At 44.4% G+C, this 27,152-nt stretch overlaps 1 long non-coding RNA gene across 1 annotated transcript in view; it reads right to left on the bottom strand.

Moving 5' to 3' along the window:
* LOC308351413 overlaps positions 1-27,152 on the bottom strand; it is a 143,994-nt gene that overhangs the window by 49,334 nt on the left and 67,508 nt on the right. The window contains exon 4 of the long non-coding RNA XR_013967580.1: positions 10,766-10,843. This is a non-coding gene — a long non-coding RNA (uncharacterized lncRNA). The remainder of the gene's footprint in view (positions 1-10,765; positions 10,844-27,152) is intronic.

Below are 27,152 nucleotides of genomic sequence, written 5' to 3'. Positions count from 1 at the left end.
CCATAGTAATCTGAGTTACTATTAGTCAATTAACAGTCATTTGCCTAGTAACCACTACAGGCCAACGGCCACGGTAAGCACTAGGAATGTGCAGTCGGGACGACGGGGGCCCACTCTCATGGAGGTCACAAATAAAGAGAAACGAGGAGAGGGCAGCCAAGCGTAAAAGAAACTGGAGAGAATGCCAGGGCGCCGTGGAGAAAAATAGCAGACACACAAAACTGGGTTTCTAGTTTTTACAGAAAAGAGACGTGCGAAGCCATAGAGAGTCAGGAGTAGGCAGTACCCCCACCAACTTCCCAGGCTCCAGAGGATGGTGGTGGATGCTGAGTCCAGCAGGGGACCATGGAGGCAATCCATGGGAAGCCAGACTGGGCAAGAAGACGAGCTCCACCTCTCAAGGGAAACAAGCAAGACTCATGATGGAAGAAGAACACCTCCTACTCAAGATCTTCCCCCACTCGACCCCTCTCGCCCTGCCTGGTCTGACCAGTTCTGTTGGTGTGGCCACCACCCATGGCTAAGTGAAAGAAATGGTCCCTAAGGAGCCTCTCTGATTTCCTGAATTTTCTGTCTGTCTTGCTTTTCTCATGGGTTCACAGATGAGCCTTCTTCTCTCACCCACCCTAAACGCCTGTTTCAGGGAAGCATTTGCATTTTCCTTGGCACACACGCAGTTTGCTGAGTTCTTTTAGGCCAGGCCAATTACAACAAGCCCTAAAATTGCTGAGTCGAGTAGTTTCTTCAGGGATCTGCTTACATTCCCTCCCTGGAAAGATCAGGGGGCCCACTTTGGGCAGTTTCTGCACACAAAAAGGGCACGTTCCACTTTTAAGGTGGAGTAAGCATGGGATGCTTTTACCGAAGATGGGAGGAGGCATGAATTTTCACTTTGGATTTACATTGCTATGTTGGGTTTCATGCTATCAAAGATGGACAAGATGGCTCAGAGTCAACTCCCTTGAAGACTGTTTTGAGAAAGGGCTAGGGAAGCTTTTAGTGCAAGCCTCATGGGATCTAGAGTTGGCAGAAGAATTTATATGTGTCAATACCCTCTCATAACATTGCAATTACATTTTTGTAAGTTCTGGTTTGGGAAGGAAGACGGAGTCGGTATAGAAATGATGGGCCATATGTAATCATGGAGGGATGTGTTTAGGCAGAAATAATCCAGTTCCACAAGGGGATTGCTCCAAAGTTGCCTTTTTTTTTTTTTTTTTTCTGATTTGCAAGTTTTTATAGGATGGCTTTTCAATAAGGTTAGGTCCTGGTTTATTTTGTATTATGCTAATATCAGAAAGCATCACATTCCCTAGGTATCTCTAGCTCAAAGGAGGACATTGAGGAATCTCTTAATGGAAGCATGTCAAGCAGTGCCACAGCCCGTTTGGAATTTAAAATTATCCATGAATAATTCACAAAGCATGTAATCCATGTGCAGATCATTGAGAACTGACTGCTTCTGAGAGGTGCCTGCAAGATCAGCCAAGCAGCCTTCCAACAACAAGAACAACAACAGAATGATTACAGAAGTGTGTCCTCAATTCTTGGCATCAATTCACGGTTAATGAAGGCAAGAGCACTGTAGGTTCACGCTCTGAGTCCGAAGGTATTCTCAGACTGGAAAAACAGATTCTCTTGGAAAGGAAAATCTGAACTGTTCCTACAGGTCAAGATGACTTGCACATGTCCAGAGATACCTAGAGTAGGCATCCAGTACTGAACTTTCTTACCCAAACAGAAACAAAAGGGTTCTGAGATCAACCACCATTTTTAATTTAGAAGACAAAGAAATCAGGGCAAAGCTCACTCTCAGATGGGTAAATACGTTGGAGGACCCTGAGCTGACTTCAGCGCCCTTATCCAAAAGCCTGGCATTATGAGCAAGAGGGTTAATGCTGGCTCCCCTCATAAGACTGGCCTTCCCTGGGAGCCCCAGATCTGTTTCATCCAGAAGCTCCAGGCCCCCTGGGGACTGGCAATGGGAAGTAACCACAATCCTGTGCTTTGGAGGAACTTTCACAGACTGAACTTCGCCTGACTTAACTATAGGGATGCTTAGTTTTCCTGTATCAGTTAATGAAGTATAGATCTGAGCATTTTCAACCAAGGAAAGAAAGACCATCTTGGGCTAAAGGCAGCTTTCAAGGTGGAAAACCAAATGGGGTAGGAGAAATGTCAGATCTCTTGTCTTTAATTAAGAAGACAGCTAAACAATGAATCTTGGAATACTGAAAAAATAAAATTAAATTAAAGAAAAAGAAGACAGCTAGACCCTCGCAAGCTGTTCATTTTCAGGGGAGTTCATAGGTCCCTGGACAGAAACCAACCTGGATCATAGAAAGAGGAACCTCCCCTCCCCTTTAAAGGATTTTCTTTTAAAGAAAGAGCTTTAGTCATCTGGGTTTTGTCTATCCAAAGAATATTCTTTCTTGTCCTGAAGTTAGCATAAAAGAATGTGCCGCCAGGTTATCGGAGAGGCCCTGGGGACATGCCCACTGTTCCCATGCTACAATCTCTAACTGTGGAGCCCAGTAAGATGCCACGTTCACTCCACCTCCCAAGGCCTTCTGTCTTCAGGTGGCAGAACAGCAGTGAACACAGAACTTAATTGCAAGTCATTCCTCACTTCACTGTTAAAGCCAAGGAAATCTGGCATCAGAGCCCTGGATTTATGAGTCGGGAAATGGTGACGAGAAAAGTGAAAGGGGGAGGAATTTAAAACACTACAAGTCACCTGATATTGTTGCTCATGCGGGATGTTGCCATGGCATTTTCTGTTAAATGTTTTCCTCTCAGTTCTTTGTGGAATTCTCTCCACTTCTGTGTGCAGAGAGCCCCACTAACAAAAAGCAAGTGAAGTATTAGATACTATCCCCATTAAGAGGGGGGGCAATAGCAGCGGCAATGGGGCCCACACAATGGCTTCGTCCATCGTGAAAATGCAAACCTGTGTCCAACATGCTATTTCTGATCTTGACTCACCCTTCATCAAGGACCTATTCCACCCATTATAATAGGTTATGGGGGTAAGGGTGCATTGCTAACAGGCCACTGCTGATCCCTCCTTTTTTCTCAGTGAGAAAAACACAGAATTTCCAATTACACCCCCCACTCCCCACCATTGGACAAGCGCCCAGTGGCTCCCTGGGGACTCTGCTAGTGACCGTGGCAGAGTTCATTCTTCCCTTGGCTGAGCCCTCCTTTGTGGCTGCTGAGTTGCCAAGCTCTGACCACTCTTCCTCCACGTCTTCTTGCATTAATCCCTTTCTTTTATTCCTGCTGCAATTGTCCTTGGTGAAGTTCTCATGTTTTCTCTGTTGGGCTCTTGCTATCTCTTCCCACTGGTTTCCCAGTAATTGTATCTACCCACTGTAATCCATTTTACGTGCGACTTTCAGTTTAGCCTTCCCAATGAATGCCCCCGATCCTGTCACTCTTCCGTTCAAACTCTTGGTGAAGATCTGTTGCCCACTGGTCAGAGTCCAAACACAGTGACTCTGCACTGCCTACTGACCAAAGTCCAGCAAATGAATGGCCAGCTTTGTTCATAAAGATTAAGTTGTCCAGTGACTCCCATGTTACCCTGTGAATAAAGGACCAAGATCCAGAAAACTCCTCCCTTTCATGGAGCCCGTGCACCTGAGGTGGACTGTATTTGTGCTACCCACGTGGGTTTCTCTCCCATATATGCTCCTCATCACAACCAGGGAGTCCTTTCCGACATCTCCCGAGTTATCTCTCAGGCTCTTGAATCTGCTACCTCTAACTGTTGTTTAAACAGTGAGTTCCACTCTCAGAAATGAGACTAGCAAAGTCAAAAAGAAACAAGGGGCTCCCAAGGAAAACACCAAAGAATGGTGACATACAAAGGGACGTTTGTGACTCGCGTGTGCAACGCCCTACATCTTAGGGACTTCATCATCTACAGACTATTATCTTGACTGTGATGGGCATTCCTCTGCTGCCCTTACAGATCAGTTACTTGAACCATAAGTATTTATCATATATCACCACCGTTAGACTCTAATAATAATCCATGATGATAGCAATGGTTTAATGGAGGAACATGCTCGAGGAAATAGAGTGGATATCAGAGCAATGCATAAAGGGTCACGAAAAGCAACTTGGAGAATAATGCATGGAACAGTGAATCCATCACATTGCCCATCCTTACAACATGGCCCTTTCTGTGTCTGGTGCACTAGTGGCTGGCCGCGGACGTTAACTCTTCACAGGGAGGGGTGGAACACAGCATATCACACACAATTCTGAGGATCCCAGTTCTAGAGTTTCTTGTCATGTGGGGAAGATTAACCCAAAGGGGGCTCCCTTTACATAAGGCCTATGAGACTCCTTCCCCAGTCCCCAGAAGTTGTATGGACTATAATCATTCTAGCCTAGAAAGCAAAAACAAAAAACCAAACCAAAACAAAACAAAAACACAAACTCTAGAGGCCATCTTATAATCTTGCCTGATTATCTCAACACATTGCGCAGTTGGGAAGTTCTTCTTAAGACCTAACCTGTGTTTCTCCTGCTGTTTTTGTGTGTTTGCTTTACTACCGATTGCTCAGAGCCTCTATGCAAATGGAGTAACACACCCCTTCCCACTTGGCCATTTGGCTTAGGTAACAGAGCGGTTCTTAAAGCCATGGTTAACATCTCCATCCCTCAAAAGGGTCATGGAGTTTGGCTCCATAAAAAAGGTATAGATCACACCTCTCAGGGTGGCCACCACTGCCATAGATGTATGAGAGGTGAGGTAGGTGAATATAGAGGTTATCATTACCATCATAACTATCTCCAGAGAAAAATTAAAACCAAAACTTGTGCCTACATTTCCACCTGACCAGAATGCCACAGAGCCCAACACCTGGAGTTAATTCTTATCCCCATCACCACGGCAGGACGCAAGGCCAGAGCAGTGCGGTTGGTAGACCAGCTGGGAGCACCAGCTCCTGAAAGGAATCCCATGCTCCCGCCCTCATGCACCATGTTATCTCCTGGGCGGGAGGGTAGGGACCTGCAGCAAAATTTTCTGGATGCAACTGTACCCTCAAGTTTTTCCTGACATCCATAGCTTCTCTTATCTTATAAAACGAAATGTTACCCTTGGTTTAAAAAAAAAAAAAAAAAGGCACAAAGGGATGACAGTGTAAACACAGTGCGCCTTCTGGAAGGCCAGGAGGCTGTCTGCATTTTGCCAGACCCAGAATCTGCTTCCCTGGGGGTCTCCCGAGTCTGCCAGTGCCCTGGAGTATGGTGCTTTCTCAAGTAGCCAAGCATGGAGAGGCCTTAGGGACTCCTGTCTGGAAGAGATACCTTGAGGGCTAGAAGGAGGGAGCTACCCTCCTTGGGAGAGGCCCACCCAATCTGTGTTCAGAATTTCCAGTGCAGGGCCACCTGGGTGACTCAGATGGTTAAGCCTCTACCTTCGGCTCAGGTCACAATCTCTGAGTCCTAGGATGGAGCCCTGTGTCCAGCTTCCTGCTCAGCAGGGAGTCTGCTTCTCCCTCCCCCCTGTTCCCCCCCACCCCGACTCATGCTCTCTCTCTCTCTCTCTCAAGTGAATAAATAAAATCTTTAAAAAAAAAAAAAAAAAAGAATTTCCAGTGCAGGTTCATGTCTCCAAGCTTGGTTTCCTCACCTGTAAAGTGGGGCAGTAAGACGATGTATGTCACAGGATTGCAGGGAAGGGTTGATTCAATGGGATAAAAGCCTCCGCACGATGCCTGGCACATAAAGAGGGTTCACTTAAGGGAGGCTCTTGGAACTCACATCACCACAGTCATCTCTGGGGGCGACGGAGCAAAGAGAGTGAACGGGAAAGAGAGCTCGGGGGGAGCCGACCAAGGCGCTGGCATCCCCCGGCATCCCCGTGGCCCTGCCGACGACCCCTCTGTGCAGGGGTGCAGAACATTTCCCCCCTTCGTCAGGGTCCCGGCTCGGTCCCAGATCTGGAGCAACACGGCGGCATAAGAAAGGCCTGCCTCCCACAAGACGGGCACCGCGCCGAGCTACGCCTGGATCCAGAGGAGACATCTCTGTCCAGCATTTCGATCAGGGCTCTTCGGAGCCAGCTCCTGGGGCGCACACAAAGACCCATTCAGGAGGGCTGCAGTTCTGAAAGCCAGCAGATGAGCCAAGGGGCCCAGGAAGGGGCGGGGAAGTGGCACAGCGCCTGGCACCAGCCCCACTGGGGCCCGCCTCGGGCAAGTGGGCGTGGAGGGCTCAGGTCTGCAGCCACGGGCAGCACTCTTTGTGTTCCCTCGAATTCCTTTCTCTGATGGTGGTCCAGGGCATGGAGGACACCAGCTGCCATGGCTGGGATTGAATGACCTCCCTGGAGGAGGCTGGGAACCCCCACCCCACGATGCCGGCCCAATATGCGGGGTATCCGCTGGAAACAGGCCAGTACTGACTGGCCTGCCATTTCAAAAGCACTTCTTTCTGGGAAAAAGGCCTCTCACAGGTTCCCACCCTGAGGTATTTGCTGCAGCACATTAGTAAGAAACAAGAAGCTAAATGAATACACAGGAGCTGCCTCTTATTCCCTAGGACCTGGGAGGTAGCGCCACTGGGCATCAGCCTCAGTTTTCCCATCTGTATGATGGGGCCTGGTGATTCAGAAAGTAGCTGCTGGGAGAGTTTCTAGGTAGCAGTCTGTTTCTTTTCTCTGACCCAGCAGGCAGGCCTCAGCCCTAGCCTTCCTTCATGTGGCCTCCTGGATCCCATGGCTTTGCAGGCAGCCCCCAAACACAACGGATCTGAAGAATCATGGACATGTCAGCTCTGAATGTGCCCTGGAGCAGAGAGGCTGCTTGAAGGATCATGACCCTCGGAGGCAGAGGAAAACAAGATTCCCTCCTTTACTTTTTCTAACCTTCTAAATCCATGAAAGGCTGTCCCAATAAGGTGACAAGTCAAACATGGAACAGAAAACCAAGCCCCCCTTTCGCCATTAGGATTATAAGACATTTCTTATGGGACAACAGCATTTCCCAGATGACTCAACTCAGAACAACTGAAAGGATTTTCTATGATCTAAAGATGTTTCTACATCTATTAATCTAGCTACCCACATTTCCTAGAACGCACTGACTGCATTTATTCCTCTAGATATCTCTCACCCGATGGTAAAACTCGGTATAAATATTACCTCTTCCAGGTAGCCTTCCCTGACTACATAGCTTGAATTAGTGCCCCTTCATCATGCACCCACAACAGCCCAGGTATACGTCTTTCCTAGGACTGAAGAAATGACATTGAAACTATCTATTTGTCTCATTCTCCCCCCCCCGGTCAGGAACTGGACTTTATTAATCTTTCTAACTCCAGCTTCCAGTATGGTGCTGGCATAATTAGGAATTCAGTAAATGTTTACTGAACTAAACAGGTGTGTTTCTATCTCTAGACTAGTTGCTGGGATAAACCCTCCTTTGTATTTTTATAAGAGTATACTGTAACTTCTCAGGAAGTTCTATCTCAGATCTAACCTGTCTCCTGCACAAATACCTTGCAACTTTTTCTAACCTCAGGAGACAGCAGCTGCTTACATCCTTGTTCTTATCAGAGTAATAGTAGAAATCACTACTATCACTCATCATTTCTTTCTACCAAGCCAGCTTTATTTTTTCAGGCTTAAATCAGGAATGAACTATCTGAGTCTCAGGCCTGACAGGTCTTACATTTAATAGACAAATAGAAAAGGACTTCCAAAAATCTGTCGTGAAAACCTACTGTGTTCCAGACTCTGTAATGACAGTCAATAAACAAATGCCTAAGTCCCATATCAAGAGCTTTACAACCTAGAATAGGAAATAAGGGGAAGGGTACTTAGTTTAGCTAATAAAAAGCAGTACCCTACTTTTTTTATGGTCCCTTGGTTAGAATCACCAAGTTTTGAGAACACAGAAAAGTCCAGGGTGCTTAAAAAACAAAGCAAAGTTTCTAATTCCTGAGCAAATTGCGAAAAAACTAGTGGCCCAATCAGGGAACATGTTGGAGACGTGTTGGAGAGCCCATTCAAGGACAAGTGCCATGTGTATATTGACATTATGAAAAAAATTCATTTGCATTTTCACTGCCGGGCAGAGGCTGGCCTCCCCTGACCACATGATTCAGGAACCTGGCAGGAGCTGCTGGTCACCAACCCCCAAACTGGCAGGCTCCCTCCTTCTGGCCAAGGAGCTCAGGGTCTGCGTGACTTGAGGCAAGTCATCTGGGGACATTTGGGATTCTGATCTAGAGAGCCAGTGGAGGGAGCCCAGATAAGACCAGGACAGAAAGCTGGCAGTCTCAGTAACATCTGCTTGGTCTGAGATTTTGGCTCTGGCTCCTGCTGGGGGCCTGGGGCTGGAGACCAGGCAGGCTGCGTTTGGAGCTGGTTACAGCAGGTGGCGCAGGAGAGCAGAAACCAACCCTCAGTGGGCCCCTGAGAAAGCAAGCATGGTATTCACTCCTCCCGGAAGGGAGGCATTGGGGCCAGGAAAGGCAAAGGAGACCAGGCTCTCTGCAAGGCTCTCTACGCTCCCAGATGGAGCGCAGAGCCAGATATGGGCTCTTCCTCAGGTAAGGAAACACCAAGGTAGGTCCTCAGAAGTCTGAGTCCAATCCTTGGATGGCCAGCACTAGGAGGAAATGCGCAAAGAGAAGGAAAGAGAAAAAGAATGTACAGAGGCAAGATAAACCCTCCTAGACTTGAAAGACTCCCACCACTCAGAACCCTTAGCTGCTGGTGAAGTAAAATCCCCCACATAGTCTTCCTCACCACCAACAAAATAAAAGCAACAACAAAAACCACTTATTCTGGCTCGAACAGCTCTGGAAAACAGGACTTTTTTTAAGTTTTTTTTAAATGCATTTAAGAGAGAAAAAGAGGGGGTTGGTGGAGGAAGCAGAGGGAGAGGGAGAGAGAATCTTCAAGTGGACCGCACTGAGCATGGATTCCAACTTGGGGCTTGATCCCACAACCCTGAGATCAAGATCTGAGCTGAAATTAAGAAGCAGACACTTAACCGACAAAGCCACCCAGGTACCCCTGGAAAATAGCATTCTTAAATAAAAAGGAAATTTACTTATGTCTCAAAGCTATTAGGGGAAACCATCTTTTTGATGTCCTTACCTCTGAATCACACCGACGTGGGAAGAGGGCGGCCAGCAAGTTTTCCTTTCCACACACACCCAAACTCCTCAGCCTCTCTGCCCCCAAGGGCAGAAAGCACGGTCCTATTTATCTGAGTACTCAGCACCCTAAGCTGAAGAACTTAAAGCAGGTGAGGCTTCTAAGCACAGGGATAAAAGCATCACACGCAAGATACAGGACAACCTCTTCTCTGAAAAATAACATTCAAAGGCAGTCACCTGCCGAGTGGTGCAAGAGAGAAATCACTTCGTACACTTAGGCAGTGTTGGTCGGCTTGCAGATAAAGCCTAGGGAATGTAACCAATTTGATTTCCATTTCCAAATGGCTAGCTTTCATATTTTTACTTCTCTGGTGGGGAAACACTCCTAGGTATTTCAGCTCTGATGTCGTATAAATCAATTTTCTCTGTTTGCTTAAATACATATACATATACCCAAATTGGGCACTGCTTGGAGAATTGTTGGAACATTTCATGTGCTTGTTCTCAATCTTCTGCAAAAAGTGAGGTCTGCTCAACTAGGTTCACGTCCTCGTTGGCTGCACGGCCCAACTAGGACAGCACATGATGGGTCTGGGGTCTGTCCCATAACTTCCTACCTGCAACTCCATGGTCCCCGCATCACAGACGTCTCAACAGCAGAAAGTAGAAGGGGATTCAGTCTCCAATAAAGGGCTAGGAGAGCACAAAGCAAGGAAGGACAACTGCCGCCCCTCCCCCCGCCGAGTGGGACAAGAAGGACTTCCCAGAGGTGGATACTGGTGTTGTTTTATCCCTCTGTGCCTTTGCGCATGCTTTGTTCTGCCTGGAAAACCCTTCCTCAACCCCCAGCATCTTCCTTCCGTGAGTAATTTCTGGTCTTCAAGCATCAGTACTGATATCATCTGAAGGCCTCCCTGACCAGGACCTTGCTCCTCTCCTTCCTTAGAAATTCTGTACAAATCTCGTTCTGAGTGCATGACCTAGAAATCATGTTATCTCCACCCCCCTACCCTAATATTTACCCATCACTCTGTAGACTTCCTCTTTTCTTGATATTCTTGCCAGACCCCTCTCCGTGCAACTCCCTCCCACACAGAGTTGCCAGTTAAAGACAGAATGCCCGCTTAAATTAGAATTTTAGGTAAACAACAAACCATTTTTTTTTTTCATGGAAGTATAGCCCCAACACTGAATGGGTTGTATTTTTATTTACTCAATATGGCAACCTGACCCCTGAGACCACAGACTTCACGCCTTGTCCCTGACCCCGCCCCAAGAGGGCCATTCAAAGCTGCAGGTGCACTTTCTCAGCCCTGACCGCTCTCCCCAGCCCTCCAAGAAGAAAAGGGGGCGTCCCTTGCGCACACTTCTAACGAGCTGGAAGAGTAATCTAAGGTCAGTTTCGGATCCACGTTGTGCTTTTACTCCCATACTGGGTGTATTATTCAATACATGAAGTGTTTCAGTTTAATATAAAAACACTTGCTCAGTTATTTTTAAATGGGAGGGTTATCACTTACTTTTCGTTTAAACGTGGTTTAATGAATTGTATGAATTGTATGACTATGCCACATTGAAATCTGTTAAATCCATGTTTAATTTCAAAATATGGCAGGCTAGAAGCAGTGACATTTACCTTCTCAGTTCCTGCTGGCTCCTTCAACCCCCTCTCTCCTGCAGGAAGCAAGGGAGATCCAGCTGGCAAGACAGGAATCTGCAAAAACACATCCAATCTCATCAGACTGCGTCCATCATTGTGAAACATCCTGAAATTTAACTTACCCTCTTTATTTCACTATTGTAGCAAATGGAACTTTAAAAGCGAACATAACAACATCTCGCAGTCTTCTACCAAATCCTTTCCTCCAAGATTAGCTTTCTTCCCCCTTCTATCCAGTCCAAAAGACTGGGCGAAAAGTTGCTTAAAAGGATCGTTTACACTTGTGTTGCCTACCTTTTTCACATCATGACACACACAATAAATTATGATAACTGTGTAACTGGGATAAGTTGGGAAGAATTTGGGAGATTCTATTTGAGACTTCGGCATACAAATAATTAAATTTTATTCATTGCTTTTATAGTCATAAAATGTTATGGAAGGCATTAAATATGGACTTTCTAAAACACTGTCCAGTAAAATAAATCATTTTCTATTTAGGAGTACCTGATACCTGATTTTTAAGATACAAAGATTAAAATCACATATGCTTCTTACATTATTAGGAAAAATATAAAATATAAGAGCAAATTAAATCAGAAAAAAAGAAATCCCTAACATTTTACACTGTAGGCCAAACAAAGAACATCACTTATGACATATCATGACCAAAACATAAATGAACTAGGACCAGGACTCTTTTTTGTTTTTGTTTTTAAGACACCAGTACATATTAACAGGTAAATCAGGGGGAAGTGGATTGTTTGTAGCTGTACCTAAACACTCTGGTGATGGAGACCATTCAAAGACCTTCAGGACTCAAAAACTCCTTACCAAAGTCAAGAAGATTATAGATGAAGCCATACAATGAATGTTCAAATAGAACTGAAAATGTCTAAATGTTATCAAAATTGTTTTTTCATATTTTACCATGACAAGAAAGTTGCAACCATCCATATCTCAGAAAACACCTTGTAAATTACTCTAGCCACCCCAGGCCTGTCACAGGGCCCCTGGGAAGCTCTGCTTTCTGGTCCATTTCTAGCCCACTGTTGATGCAACAAGCACACTCAAAATTAATGGGTACCAAAGAAGAGGAATATTTTAGTCTCTTAATTAAATGAAAATCTTCCCCAAATGTCAAGAAGTATGGAACACTGAGGTAAATTACCCACAGAAGACTCGGGGACTCCCCTCCTTCCCTGGGAAGCCTTGGTGTGTGGAAAGGGCCAGTGTCACCATTCCATTCAAGAACATATCTGGAGACACTGTGAAGACCAAGCCCCAGGGTGAGCGTCAGAGACAGAGCAAAATGCAAAACCCCTCCTGAGGAATGGCTTGCAGTCTGGAGAGTGGGACCAGAGATGCACAGGAATCTATGGTTTACTTGAGTCCTACCCACAATGAGGGTTCAATCATTCTTCAGATTTGGCAATTCTTTCCTGCCCACCCTCAACGTATGCTATGATCAGACATGTGCTTCTACAGAGCATCTGGCTGCCTTTCTCCTGAATCATTCTCTTTTCTCCAAGAACGTGCCTTAAGTTTGACTCGTGAAAGTGTTTTTCTCCCACTGAAAGTATGCCACTCTCCCCTTCTCACTCTCAGCCACCCCCAGATGGCTGGAAAGAAGGGCCCAATACCACCATTTACCATGGAGTGACAATATTCCTACGTGCCCAGGATGTAGAACCCAGAGGACTAGAAAGCTGGGGTGAAAAATGAACTTAACCATTTGGCGGGGGGAGGTGTAAGGTTTTTCTCTATTCATCTAACTTTCTAGGCTTCCGTAGGGTATTCTCAAGCAGAACTGTCAGCCAAGTAGGTGGCCCTCAAGAGCCTGTCTCCTTCAGGCTCATCCCTGCCTAGAAGGATCACAGTATTAAGGTACGTGGTTTTCTTGATTTTGTCACGGATGGCACACCCACCAGGGAGTGGGGCCCCCTGCAGCACAAAATTCACTAATGTGCATAAATTAGCACCAAATATCTACTCTGTGGAGAAATGCCAAAACCGTTCTTTCCCACATTTGGTAATTGACCATTCCCCAGTTCCCATCAGCCTCTCTCTTTAGTGAAGACCTGTACCTTGCCTCACCTTGTCGTTCAATAGTTTATCAGATGATTTCAAATCCATTTCCTCATTGGACCTTTGACATTTTAGGTGGCACATGATGCAGAAGTTTTATTTCCATTATGTAAATGAAAAAAATAAAGCCCAGGGGAGTTAAAAAATGACAAGCCCAAGACAAAACAGCTAAAAAGTAAAGGGATGGCTACCTAAGCAATGTCTTCCAACTCTGAATCCAGAATTCTTTCCGTGACACCATTCGTAGCCAGCTAGAGACAAGAGACAAGAGACAAGTTCAAGAGGACTGACATTGAAGGAGCCACCATGTCCCTTCTCTGTTATTTCGACCTCCAACACATTATTCACTTGAAGTCTCTGATGAACATTCCAGAAATATCTGAATCACCTTTGGTGCACAGTTGATAAACTACACGCGTACATGCAAACGCAGACACATATTTACATATATATAAAACCTATAGCCAGCCTGGTATTTCAAACTCGTTGACACATTCCACATGGTTCTTCTCCATGCCTGTCACACAGCAGAAACTCAGTATCTATTGGCTGAGTGAATAAATTAAGGCTTATCTCTCTCATCCCTTTTTATGTCTCCAAACAGGACTTTTATCCCTGCCAGTCCCACCTCCTCAATACCCCACCAACCATGCCGGAGTTCTGGAATAGGCTCAGGACAAGAAGATGGCCCTACGCAACGAAATGGATCAGAACCAAACAGAAATCAAACAGAAGTTCCTGTTCTGCTAAAGCAAAATCTGCAGATTCTAGCTTCAGAAATGACTCGCAGTAAATGTTTCAATACTCGGGGACAGATAATCCTTTGAAACAGATTTTAGATATTCCAATCTCATTTTATAAATGGAGAGAGCTATAAGCTCAGGGACATTAAACAATTAGCTAAAGATCACCGAGTTGGTAAGTGGCAGAGGCAGAATTTGAACTTGGTTCTGACTGCTCCATTTATCACTGTACAACTAGTGTCTGCCATGGTAATGGGCCACCTTGGTACTTCTTGAAGGTGTCTGGTATGTTCCTCCTGGGGACCTTTGTACACGCTGTTTACCGGGCCTCCTAGGCTCTTCCCCAGATATCTGCTGCTCAGTGCTGGCTCCCTACATCTCCTCCAAGGCTCTGCTCATTCTTTACCTACTCAGTGACCCCCTCCCTCACTGCCTTAAATCGCAACCCATCCTTTCCCCCACCTCCATCATTCTAGATCCTCCTTGCCCCCACCTTGTTTTTTTCCATAGGATATACCTCTTTGTAGTCTATCATAAAATCTAGTTATTTATTATGTGTATAGATATTATCTAAGTTGGCTTTGCTATGGTATGGATTTTTGTCTTTTTAAATTCACTGATGTATCCTGCACACTAAGAATATTACCAGGAATACAGTAAGTTGAATATGGTAAATATTTGTTGCATGGAAGGAGTAAATGTATGGTTGGCATTCAGTATTTGTCAAATAAATGAAGAGTCGGTTTATCTAAGCTATCCCATGAATATATTCCACTTATTATATGCCTCCTGTATGCTAGGCCCAGAGATATAAGTAATCTTTTTGAATTAGCCCTCAAATCCTCTGAAATAGATAACTGAATCCCCTATTACAGATGAAGATATACAGGCTCAGAGAAATTAGATAATTAGCCAAAGATCACACTGCTGGCCAGTGTCAGAGAAAGGATTTGAACTCTGTTCCATAGAACTCCAAAACTTGGGGGGGGGGGGATCCTTCTATCCCACTACAGTACTTCTCAATGAGCTCACATGGTTATGAGCCACCTAGAAACATGCAGCCTCTACCAATGACATACTGCCCCATAGTTTATATTATTATAGTTTGTATTATCATAGTTTATATTATTTTCCCATTAGACTCAGATTAGACTCAAAAGCATTCCATTACCTGACATGAGGTGGGCTACTTCCTCTACTGTTCTGGAGCCTACAAGCAATGCCTGTTGTAGAACCAAGTCTGGTAATTTGCATTTCTAATCATTCAGGAATTTAATTAGCATCATGGCCTTAATCAGGTGCACTGCAAATACAGCTGATGTCACCAGAGCTTAATTAGTTTGAAGGAGAAAAAGTTTTTATAGTCTGAATTTATCTCCGTTGGTATAAAGGTGAAGGGTTTCAGGGGGTTGTGGAAGAGGAAAGAAACCAAGTTAAAATCTAGATTCTGTGATTAAACACTTTAAAAAAAAACCCACTATGTGGGGAATATTTTTAAAACTGTAATATCACTAAAATAAAAGTAGGAAGATAACAGGATGCCAATGTCAACCATTTTTATAGGTCTGTTGAGGTATAATTTACATGAAGTAGCACTCACCCATTATAACTAAAATTCAATGATGATCTGTAAATGTATAGAATTGGGCAACTCTCACTCCAATCCAGTCTTAAAACATTTCACTCACTTCCCAAAATTCCCTCAAGCCTATCTGTATTCATTGTTGGCTCACCCACCCACCCCCAAACCCAGGCAACTGCTATTCTGCCTTATATCTATAAATCTACCTTCTCTTATATTTTATATAAATGGAATCATACAATATGAGTACTTCATGTCTGTCTTCTTCCACTCAGCATGTTCCTAAGGTTCTGTGTTACAGCATATACCAATATTCCATTTCTCTGTGTTGTTGTGTAGTATCTGATTGTACGGATACACCCCCATTTTGTCTACCCATTCACCAGTTCATGGGCCTTTGGGTGGTCTCCACTTTTTGGCTATTCTGAATAATGCTGCTGTGAACATTCATGCATAAGTCCTTATGTGGACACAGATATTCATTTCTCTTGGGTAAATTCCTAGGCGTGAAATTGATTAAAGTCATATACTAAGTTTTCATATAGCATGTTAAGAAACTACCACACTGTTTTCCAAAGCGGCTGTTCCATTTTACATTCCCACCTGCAACCCATGAGGGTAATCGTTGATTTTGAAATTGCCTTAGATGGTAGAACAGCAAGTCTTCGGCTTTTTGTGTTTGATCTTTGAACCGTCCCCTTGAAAGAAAACTGGGAGATACCCAAATTACACTGTAGACAGAGAGAAGGAATGATGGGAAATTAATTGAAATAAATGAGGTTTAGATAAGAGAAGGGATTTGTAGCAAGCAAGTATTCTCAGGGATAGTATTTTCAGATTTCATTTGCTACGAAATTAAATCAACCAAGTAAATCAAATAACTCTTCAGAAAGATCAGTTACATTTGCCACAGAGATTGCTCATTTACCCAAATTTACCCTGAGATTTATATAACAAAGACATTGGTTTAATTTACCTCATTCTCCCTTTTTCATCTCCCTGTCCTGGAGGGAAGGAGCATTTTGTGGGCTTCATCCAGTTTTAGTATTTATTACTCAAACTGGATTGACCCTGCTCACATATAGGAAACTCTGCTCACATATGAGAAACTCCAAGTTGTTTCATTTTTCTTGTGATCTTTAAAACTTAGTAAGATGTACATCACTAAAAGATGACACAGCCAGCTCTTGAGTGGCAAATTCAGCTTGGTCATACACTGAAACTCCCTTGAGTACAGTTCATGGGTTCATTCACTTACTCTGGAAAACATTAATATGTTCCTTCAGATACCAAGGGCAGGAGACATGAGCTGTGCCTTCAAGGGAGTGGCAGACATGTCAGTAAATATGCAGTGGAGGGCACCTGGGTGGCTAGTCAGTTAAGCCTCTCTGCCTTTGGTGGCTCAGGTCATGATCCTGGGGTCCTGGGATTGAACCTCCCATTGGGCTCCTGGCTCAGCAGGGAGTCTTCTCACCCCTCTCCCTCTGCCTCCCACCCCCGCTCCTGTTCTCTCTCTTGCCTACACTCTCTCTCTCTCAAATAAGTAAATAAAATCTTTTAAAACAAAAACAAACAAACAAACAAAAGCCCAAATACTGCAGTAGAGTGGTACAGGCGCTGTCATCAAAGAAAACACCGATCAGAGGGAGGTGGCAGGGGGCACAAAAATAGGTACAGGTTTAGGTAAGTCATCATGGAAGAGGTAATTCTTCTGTTCTTATGTTAAAGATGAGTAGGTATTTGTCAGAGAGCCAGGAGTGGGTGGAAGGGAGGTCATTCTGGCGAGATGCCAGAACAGGAGCAGAGGCCCGGGGCTACAACACAGCCAAGCGTGTCCAGAGAACTAGGAGAGCTATCATTGTGGTGGCAGCGTGGAAGTGACCGCTGAGTCGGTGTGGCGGAAGACAAGGCTGGGAAGAGTCTTATATGTCTTAGAGAAGAGAAAAAATTATCCTCTAGAAAATACCCTACTGTAGGATGTTATGAAGGATCTGGCACTATAAGATCAGAATTTTATTCAGTTTATATTTATTATAGTAAAGAGGATAACTAGGAGACTGATGAAGAGCCTTCTGTACGAGCCAGGAGGAGACTCTGAACTCAGGCAGCAGTAGAAGGAATAAGGAGGCCGAGGATATGAAGTATGTCAAAAGCCATGGTTTGGTGTGGACAGTAACTATCTGAAGCCCATGATAAAATGCAAACTTCCTGGGTCCCATCTGCCTGATTTATAGGACTGGACTTTGGCCAAGGAATCCTCATTTTTAAAAGCACTCTGGGTGATTCTCCTGCAGTTTGGCTAGGGATTCTTCACTGGAAAGTGTACAGACATGCTGCACAGAAGAGCCTTGTAGAGAACCATTGATTCTAGAGCTGCCATTAGAACCAGTGCGATCAGGGGGCAGGTATTGGAGTAAATAGGCTGGTAAATGTTGAGTGACTTTTGCCACTGGGCTCTGCTGGTTGGCACCCCCACCTTTGGTCTGGCTAACTTTGAAAAAGCAAATTGCATTGTAAAGAAAACCAAATTAAAATTAGTCACTATAGGCAACTAGATTTAATCAAAGTTTACTAGCTCATGTACAAGATTCCAACAAGGCTAACTCACATTCATCCAAAATGAATTTTATCTAGCTCACCACGCAGGTAAGTAACTTCACATTTCTATGAACTAGCTCTTGGTACAAAAATTTTTATTTGGCTTTATAGCACTCTCTGTCTCTTTCTCTCATCTGTCTGTCTGCCTACCTATGAGAGGGATCTCAGTGTTCTCTTTTCTACCATAAACCCTAAAAGAGTATAAATTAGATTTGTTCAAGAGTAGAAATTGACCGTATTTGTCAAAAATCATTCTGTTCTGGTGTGCCTATAGAAAACAGGCACAAAAGAAATGTTTTGTGTTGATGAAGCTACAAATACGTAGATATTTTATTTGCATACTGCTATAAGATGCTGAATATATAATTTGTATATTATGCTAGTTTAAGAGAGTGGGAACTGCATTGCATTTTGTTTTGCATGAATATCTTTAAATGCAAAAAAAACACCAGAGTAATAAATTAAACATTTTAATTAAGTGCTGAAGCCCCCGATTGGTACACTTCACTGTTACATGGTTCAGAGAACTGTGTCAAATAACATCCTTATCAGACTTCTACATTTATGACAAGCTCCATAACACCCACTTTTCTATACCTGCTCAGTTTTTTTACCATGTCCCACAACCAGAATGATAAAGTCTGAGACAAATAAAGTACGTGATGTTTACCTCATAACTGTTTCATGCCAGGATGGTACTAAATCCTTCACATGAAAGATTTTACTGATGATCCCAGTGAATTTAATTAGTTGACTCCATTCTTGGCCCCATTTTACAGATGAGAAAACCAATGCTTCACAAAGTAGACAAGGTATATGACATATGACAGGTAATTCAGGAGCAGGGATTTGAACTTCGTTCTAATGGAGTGGGTTCTTAAACTGATGGCATATTAGTTCTAAAGGTTCTTGTCCATATAAGTGATGGGAGAAATGGATTTAAATGTGATGGGAAATGGGGACCAAACCTGGAGTGTCAAAAAAAAAGTCCTACTTTGAAAGGGTCTTCTTAGTAATTGCCAGCTGGGGGTCTACCTTACCTCTCTCCCAGTGGTGTGATGGTCAGTGTTTGGCATATCGCTCTCCATCAAGGAAGAAGCCCTGATTTATAGCATTTGCAGATTTCAATGGTGTTAAGTCATATCACCAACCTACCATTACTAAAGGTAGAGGTGGGAAGAGGGTATGTATGCATTGCACCCGTTCCCTCCTAAAGTGGTCTTTAGGTTTCTCATGGTCTCTGGGCAAGCTCTAGAGACCTGGGACCACAGAGAACACAGGTGTCCTGTTTTGTGGGAGGACCCACTGTAGGGGAGAGCGTAGTGTTCCGCTCTCTACAACACAGTGGTGGAATGCAAGTGCCACCAGGCTATTTTTAATTAAAAAGTGATGACAGCTGAATATATTCCCTGACTCTGCAGCTAATAGCTTCCTGACCTAGACCTCACTCGCTAGACCCACTCCTGAAACCAGACGGCATTAGTCCCTATGGGGCTTCTATTATTGGCTGGCCGTCTCAACAGATGCAGGTCTAACCAAATCCATGTCTAATCTGAGCATGCAAATGGGGAGATAAAAGGGAAAATGCTTAAGTGCTGAATCACAACCCACAGAGGGAGAAGTGGGTATCAGCAGCTGTCTGGGAGAACACCAGAGGTCATTGTCACGGAGTTCCACAGCAGCCCAGGAAATTCTGTCCCGCGACCGTCATTTGGAGCTATTACCTTTTATCTATTCATGTCTCACATTAATAATACTTGATTGGCGGTCCTGTTACAAAGGCTGCATGCGTGGGTTAAAGCATGGTTTTTGCAGTCAAACATGCCCGAAGCGTTTTATCCGCTTCTGGTACCATTTAATCCTACCATGATGCCCATTTTACAGCTGAGGAAACTGACTCACGAGGACACAAGTGGCAGTTTCTGAACCAAAACCAAGGTAGACCTAATTCCAGGGCCCGAGCCCCTTACTGACATCCTTCAGCAACCCCCCCTTCCTGCTTCAACCTTCATACTCGGTTCTTCTTCTGTGGGTTTGCCAGTGCTGTCACCTCAACTTCCACGATGCTCCCTTTTTCTAACTCCACCCCTTCGACTTATCCAAATCGTAGCTGTTCTTTAAGGTTCTAATCAAGTCCCCACTTTCCCGTCATGCTTTCTTGAGGGGATCCTAACCCAGGATCCCACTCCTACTACTTACTGGCTGTGGACAACTGGTGTCGATTTTGCCTGCCTCAGCTCTGCTCCCTGTGACATACATTGTCTGGCTTCTTTTCCAGCCTCCAGGGTAAACTGTCATGGGCAGAAACTGCATGTAAACCTCACAGCACTAAGCTCTAGGTAGACGCTCACTTTTTAAAAATCAAGGAACGATGCTGTAACCGCAAGTGTATCGATGGAACGAAGCTCTGAGAGTTCTAGAATTGAAAGGAAGACTGGCCATTTTTGAATGCTTATTACATGATAAGCCCTAAGCCAGGCATAGTACCTACATGAATTTATTTAGACCTATATGGTTGATACTGTACCTTCCATTTTACAGATTTTTAAAAAAATGTCCAGAGAAGCTAAGAAATTTGTTACCACCATGTTGTTTGGCAGCAACATATCTGCAACTTGAATCTAGACCAATCTGACTCCAAAGTCCATACCATGCCACCCTGTCATCATGTCTAGGTCACTGCCTCTGTGAGAGAAGAGAAAACACCCACAGAACTCTGGGAGAACGCAGAAAGTAATTCTGAAGCCCCACTGGATAATACTTTCCAGGTTCTGCTAACCCTAATATTCAGAAACTCATGCTTCACGACCATCTTGATCCCTTCTGGCTTCCAATTCAAACCATCTCCCTTTGTTGTGTAGAGGTAGGAAGGTAGAAAACAGCTCGCTGCCATTTCCTAGACAAGCATCCTTCTTGGGCTGGGAAAGTCCTCTGACACTGCATCAGCTTCATCTTCTCTAGAATAAAAGACCAGCCACATGCCTCAGAGGGTGAGGGGTTGTCCTAACGGATGGGCTTTCCTACTCAGACAGAATTGTAACTGTCAGCAGGAAACTGGAGTGAGAGCCACCAGCAGGACTGGATAATCATGGACAGATGCTCTTGGATCAAAGATTCATGCTGAAAGGAGCTGAGAGAGCAGAGAAAGCAAAGCTCATGGAGGAAAGAAGGATGCTGAGCCCCAATGCGCCTTCCCTGTTACCTGCCATCACCAGCTGCCATCAGAGCCAGGCTGTGGGGTGGGCGAGGAGAGAACTGAGGCAAGAAGGCCAAGGCAGCTCCTAATTTGGGGAAACCAGGGATTGGCAGGCAGCCCCCATGCCCTGGCACCTGGGGAACAAGGGCAGCAGCTCAGGAAGCAACAAAAACACAGTAGAGACCAGAGGAGGGGAGCCTTTCAAATGGGAGTGCTGAAATGTTTGGAACCCAGTGGCTAAGAAAGACATTGCCAGATGTCACACTGAACACAGGCACGCTTTCCTGGGCCCTGGATGGGAAGGCCACAAACAATGAAAGGGGAAGCCCGTAAGGAAAATTCCATGGACCCTGGGGCCTGCACTGGCCCCGGGGAAAGCTCTGCCGCATGCAGGGAGCAGAAGAAAGGACCGTCCAGCAGTCACCCTGCCTGCCACACCTCCTGCCCCCCATCTGCAGGTTGGGTGGGGAAAGGACAGAGATGGGCCGGCTCCCTGAAAGGGATCAGGACAGTGCGTTTCAGAACACAGCCTGAGCCGTCCACCTGCAGGACAAAGTTTGCCCTTAATAAGATGTGTGTTGGAGGGGGCACAGAGAGGAGTGTTGTTCCTGCGTTCCATTAAAAAGGGATTATGGGCTGACTGACCAGGTAAGCAGTGTGATCTGTGAAGAGAAACTGGTCCTTTGGAAGCAGGAGTGTGGTTAAACAAAAGCCTTAAGAGACACAATCGGCGACTGTTCCCTGCAGCAGGGTGGTAAAGCAGGATGTCTGTGTTTGTGCGTGTGTGCAAGGGCGTGTGCAATATTTTCTGCTGTTGCTAAGATGGTTTCCCCCCTCACTGGCCTCTCGCCCAATCAAAAGGTAGCTGCTCCTCATTGGCTGCCTGGCTTTATCGAATGACCATGACGAGCTGGGGTTGAGCCCACCTCATTGGTTTATTCCTATGGCCCATTGTCAGGGGAGAGCAAATCAGACACCTAATCAATATTTTGTGAAGTGGCACTAGACTCCTGGCTAAATTTGCATTAAATTCCTGCCTGTCTGTGCCTTTGCACTCAGATACTATCATATTAACTTCGGAGGTAGAGAGAGAGGCAAGCAATCAAACACTGTCATTCTTCAGCCATTTTGGATGTATTCCTGAGTCTTGGCAAAAATCTTAGAATGCCAAACGTGCAACAGAGGAATTAGTTATAAACAAGATGTAAATCTCCTGAGCAGAAACATAATGCAACTAGGCTAGATTGGTGGTTTCCCTTCTAGATGCAAATTGAATTTCCTTCCCTCCCTCCTTCCTGCCCTCCCTCCCTTTCTATAGTCATTCAACAAATATTTATTGAATACCTACTGTCAGTAAGGTTCTGCCGTGGCCCCAGATGCATCACTGTGTCAGGGCAAGAAATGTTTCCTTTCTGGGCAGCTCCATAGCAAAGCAGGGTGTGAGAGGACCAGGGGTCCTCACACTCTGCAAACTAAAGAAAGTTGGGCTCCAATCATCATTCATGGAATGAGGTGGGATCAAAATCCCACAGCTGGAGATCTCCTGGCAGGAGACATAGACACTGAATCAGAAGTTGGTGGAACGGCCAGCATTCCCCCAGAATTCTACCAAGTCGCAGATAAAATGTGGATGCATAGTGATCTTGAGGAAGGTTAGATTGTGGGGTGTTAATAAAATTCCTCTCTTTCACAGACAAGCTGGGAGCAACCAGTGAAGAAATTTCATGTGCCCTCTACCACCACTTAAGAGCTCACCCATGTCTGTGCCCCTCTCCTCTGTGCTCCTTCTTGCTACAAGGAACAACAACAACAAATTGTGTTTCCACCAAATCCATCCCTTTTATTTATGTGCTAACCCCATCCCCACTCACCAACTCAAGGATCTCCTATAACTGTCACCTCGTTCTCCCACATAGTTGAATTTCCAAATCTCCCCTCCCTTCTGGTCATTTCAACAACATGAAAATATGCCGCAATATCCTCTTCTTAAAAAACAAAGGTAATGAAGACGGAAACCTCTTTATGGATCCAGGCCAATGTTCAGCTAAAACATGCTGGTACTACTGTTTTGAGTGTTAAAAGTATTGAGATACTTCTGGACCTAGTGGGAAGCACTCACTACCCTGAGCTTTCCAAGTACCCCCACTCCCACTTTTTTCAACCTAAACCCTTCCCTGGCACCTTCAGGACCATCCATAATCCAGCAACTGAAGGTTAGAGTCTGGATCAGCAGGGCCCTCCAAGACCCTGCTCCGGACATATAGCCAGCATCCGATTTGATTTCGCAGTCCCTGGGCCATATGCAAGGTCCCTGCTTACACCCTACACTTGAAAGTCATCCCCCTTTCCTCCCCTTTATAGCAAAATCCTTGTAACAGAGGTCTGTTCTCATTCTCCCTGTTTCTCTTCCTCTTTTCATTTGAACACATTCCAATCAGGTCACCGTTCCAATGTTTCCAGTACCACAGTCTTTGTCAGGGTCATCAATAAACCTTCACTTTGCCAAACCCAAAGATCAGTTCTCAGTGCTCATCTATTTGGCTTATTAGCCACATTTGACACAGTTGACCTCTTCCTCTCCCTGAAATATCTTTATTTTTTTTTATCTTTCCTGTCTCTGAGATACCAATCTCTCTTCCAGTTCTCCTTCCTATCAGCCTGCTTTTTGTCCTCCTTTGCTGGTTCCTTCTCGTCTTCTTGAACTCTGAACATGGCAGTGCTCTAGGGCTCACACTTGGGACCTCATCTTCTTTGCAGTCTACATTTGCAGTTCTTTGGCAATCTCAACTGGTCCCTTGATGCTGAATACCTTCTATATGTCAATGATCGCCAAATTTCTATCTCCTGATCCATTTCCCCTGAAATGTAGATTCAAATAATCCAAGTGTTAACTCTGCATGTTCACTTGGGTATCTGATAGAAGTCTCAAATTTAAGTCATATAAAATTGTATCCTTGATCTTCCCCTCAAGAGTTTTCCCACCTGCTCCCAGTCTTCTTCATCTCAATAAAAGGTGACATCTTTCTTCTTATTGCTCAGTCCCAAATCCTTGGACTCGGGCTTGACTCTTCTCCTTCTCTCACACCACGCTACAATCTACCAGCAAATTTGGTCATGCCACCTTCAAATTACATCCAGAATCCAATCATTTCTCACCACCTCCCACCATAGCTACTCAAGACCAAACCACTATAATATCACCTTTTTATTATTGCAATGACCATCCAAGGGCCTGCCCGCCTTCACCCTTGCCCCCTTAACCAGCTGTAATCCACATACAGCAGAATAAATCTCTTTGAATACAGTCAGTTCACGATACTACTCTGCTCCAAGTTTTCAGATGGTTTCTATCTCCTCCAGAATAAAACTCAAAGTCTATATGCTATTTCTAGGCCCCGAAAGCACCATGAACTATGACGTAGGCTTTGCCCTCAAGGAGCCCATTGTTTATTAGCTTAAATTCCAACTTTACTTCACTCTGTGACCCTCTTGCAAATACATGGTTAATCACAAGAAAGACTGGGGTGAGAATATGAATAATGGATTATACAAATCTAAGAACAAAGAAAAACAATTTGTGTGCAGCTGAAATCCTATTAGTCAGTTATGAACTGAAGCATGCTGCTTAAGGGCAACATAGTCCCTTTGAATGTATTGAGATGATTTCATTTTGGCTCCACTGACATCATAAGCCAACATCAAATCATATCTAATTTCCAACGTTCATGGCAAACACTCCAAATACCTTGAATAAATGAATGCTTAGGAAACGAACTTCTTATTTCTTAGCTGGGATGATGGTGATGAGAGCTGTGAACTGAACATGTACTCTGTGAGGTCTGGTATTTCATTTATGTAAATTTTTTTTTTTTATGATTTTACTTATTTAATTGACAGATGGAGATCACAAGTAGGCAGAGAGGCAGGCAGAGAGAGAGAGGGAAGCAGGCTCCCCACCGAGCAGAGAGCCTGATGTGGAGCTCTATCCCAGGACCCTGGGATCATGACCTGAGCTGAAGGCAGAGGCTTAACCCACTGAGCCACCCAGGCACCCCCGTAAATTTTCTTTTTATCCCAACTTTATTATCTCCATTTTAAAGGTGGAATTAAATGTCTTTCTCAAAGTCTAAGCGGCAGAGTTCCAGACTTGAACAGTGGTCTGAGTGGCTTCAATGCCTATGCTTTCGCCACAGGTGTCTTGTGATGAGTCACTCTCCTATCTCTGTGACTTTTTTTTCCCTGACAACTGATAATCAATTTATAGCAAAAGTAGATTCAAGCATCTGCCATGGTGATTTCAACCTCAAATTGTATCTCCACGCTGACGGGTCATCTGCTTACCAATCTCATAAGGACGGTATAAATCAATGGTCCCTTGTAGAACCTCATCTGAAAAGGATCCCAAGTCTGAGAACCTTTTCTTGCAGTGACTCTCGGAGTCTTGGTGGGCCTCTTAACCAGTCCCTTCATGATGATATTCTTCTCCTTTGTGCCTCTGAGCAGGTCAGCACATATCTTCTCCAGAGATTTTACGTTGTGGCTGGCTACAGTAATTCGAATTCGGCAAATCGCCACCCCTGGTTCCATGGGTGTCTTCCTCGTGTCTTTAAAAGCTTGTTCCTTGGCCAGAGGGAAGAGTGGTGAGTCAGGAGCTGGAGTGAAGCACCCAGAGTTCTGTTATAGTTGCAGACATGTCTTCTTCAAAGACATGTCTCTTCCTCTGTGACTCTTTTTTTTTTTAATTATTTTTATTAACATATAATGTATTCTTTGCCCCAGGGGTACAGGTCTGTGAATCCTCTGTGACTCTTTTAACATGATTTTTAAAAATTTATTTATTTATTTGAGAGAGAGAGAGAGAGGGAGAGAGAGATGGGGAAGGAGCAGAGGGAGAGGGCAAGAGAGAATCCCAAGCAGACTCCCTGCTGAGAGTGGAGCCCCATGTGGGGCTCCATCTCATGACCCCGAGATCATGACCTGAGATGAAATCAAGAGCCAGACACTTAACCCACTGAGCCACCCAGACACCCCAACACTTTTAACATTAATGCTCCTATCATTATTACTACCTCCACAAACCTCCAAGATCACTGAAAAGTGAGAGGCAGATCCTCTGTTCTTAGTTTGTGGATGCGCATGCTAAGCTCCACAGAGGCTCAGGGTAAAGTAAGGAGACAGAAAGCACAATCTCCTGCTTTCTTCTCTCCTTACCTTCTCATGTGTCTCACGCTATGTCTCCCATAGATCTCTTAGCTAAGTGCATTGGACCCACTGACACTTTAAGTTCCAAAGCAGAGTTTCTAGAGTCTATAATCTCATATCTTTTATAGTTTATTAATCACCTTTCTCATAAAAAAAATGCTTTAAAAAGCCAATTCCCTATCTCCTGGAAGGCAGGAATGTAACACTATTTTCTGAAGATGCTCTCAAGCCCATGGGAAGCTGAGTCCAATTTATCAGTCTTCCAATGTCAAATTTTAATCAGGTATTTCCTTGTAATATGAAAAACACCTAAACAAATTCAAAATTTCTCCTCATGAACCTGTATATTTTAATATAATCAAATTAAGAAACATAATCACTTGAAAATGAAATCCCTTAGATTTCACTGTATTTTTGAGAATCAGATTTCTATTAACTACTCATGACTTACCCTATTCACACAAAAAATTACCCCTTTTTGTCAGTAGTCTCTGTGCTGAATGATCCTTCTGTGGTCAAGGGGAAGAGCCAAAGAGGAGAATCCCATTAAGGAAACAACAGTAGAACGATGGTGGGTAGACTCTGCCTTCCAAAAGACCGATCTTCAAAGCCAAGTAAATATGAAGCCCCAGCTGGCTCCGTGATCAAGATAAAAGTATAGTTATTAGAAGAAACATAGCTTCATTTCAGTTCTCCAATGCAGAAAATAGTAATTCATACAAAGTTCTGTGATAGAGTCAACTCCATGGAATGAATAAATGAATGAATGATCATTCAGTCATTCAACAGGTATGCCTGCTGTTTTCAAGGTGCTGTTGTCAGTGTTACAAAGGGAAATTCTTTGTGAAATGCTCCATTGTAAGTACAAGTTGTATATAAACAGCCACTCTTATTGAGCTTTGCTCCTAGGCACTTCAGTCCTTATAAAGCCATACAACCTGCTGAAGGAAAACC

Source organism: Martes martes, assembly GCF_963455335.1.
Source record: "Martes martes genome assembly, chromosome: 10".
Taxonomy (NCBI): domain Eukaryota; kingdom Metazoa; phylum Chordata; class Mammalia; order Carnivora; family Mustelidae; genus Martes; species Martes martes.
Note: the sequence above shows the minus strand (reverse complement) of the source record. Positions and strands in the feature narration are given on the sequence as shown.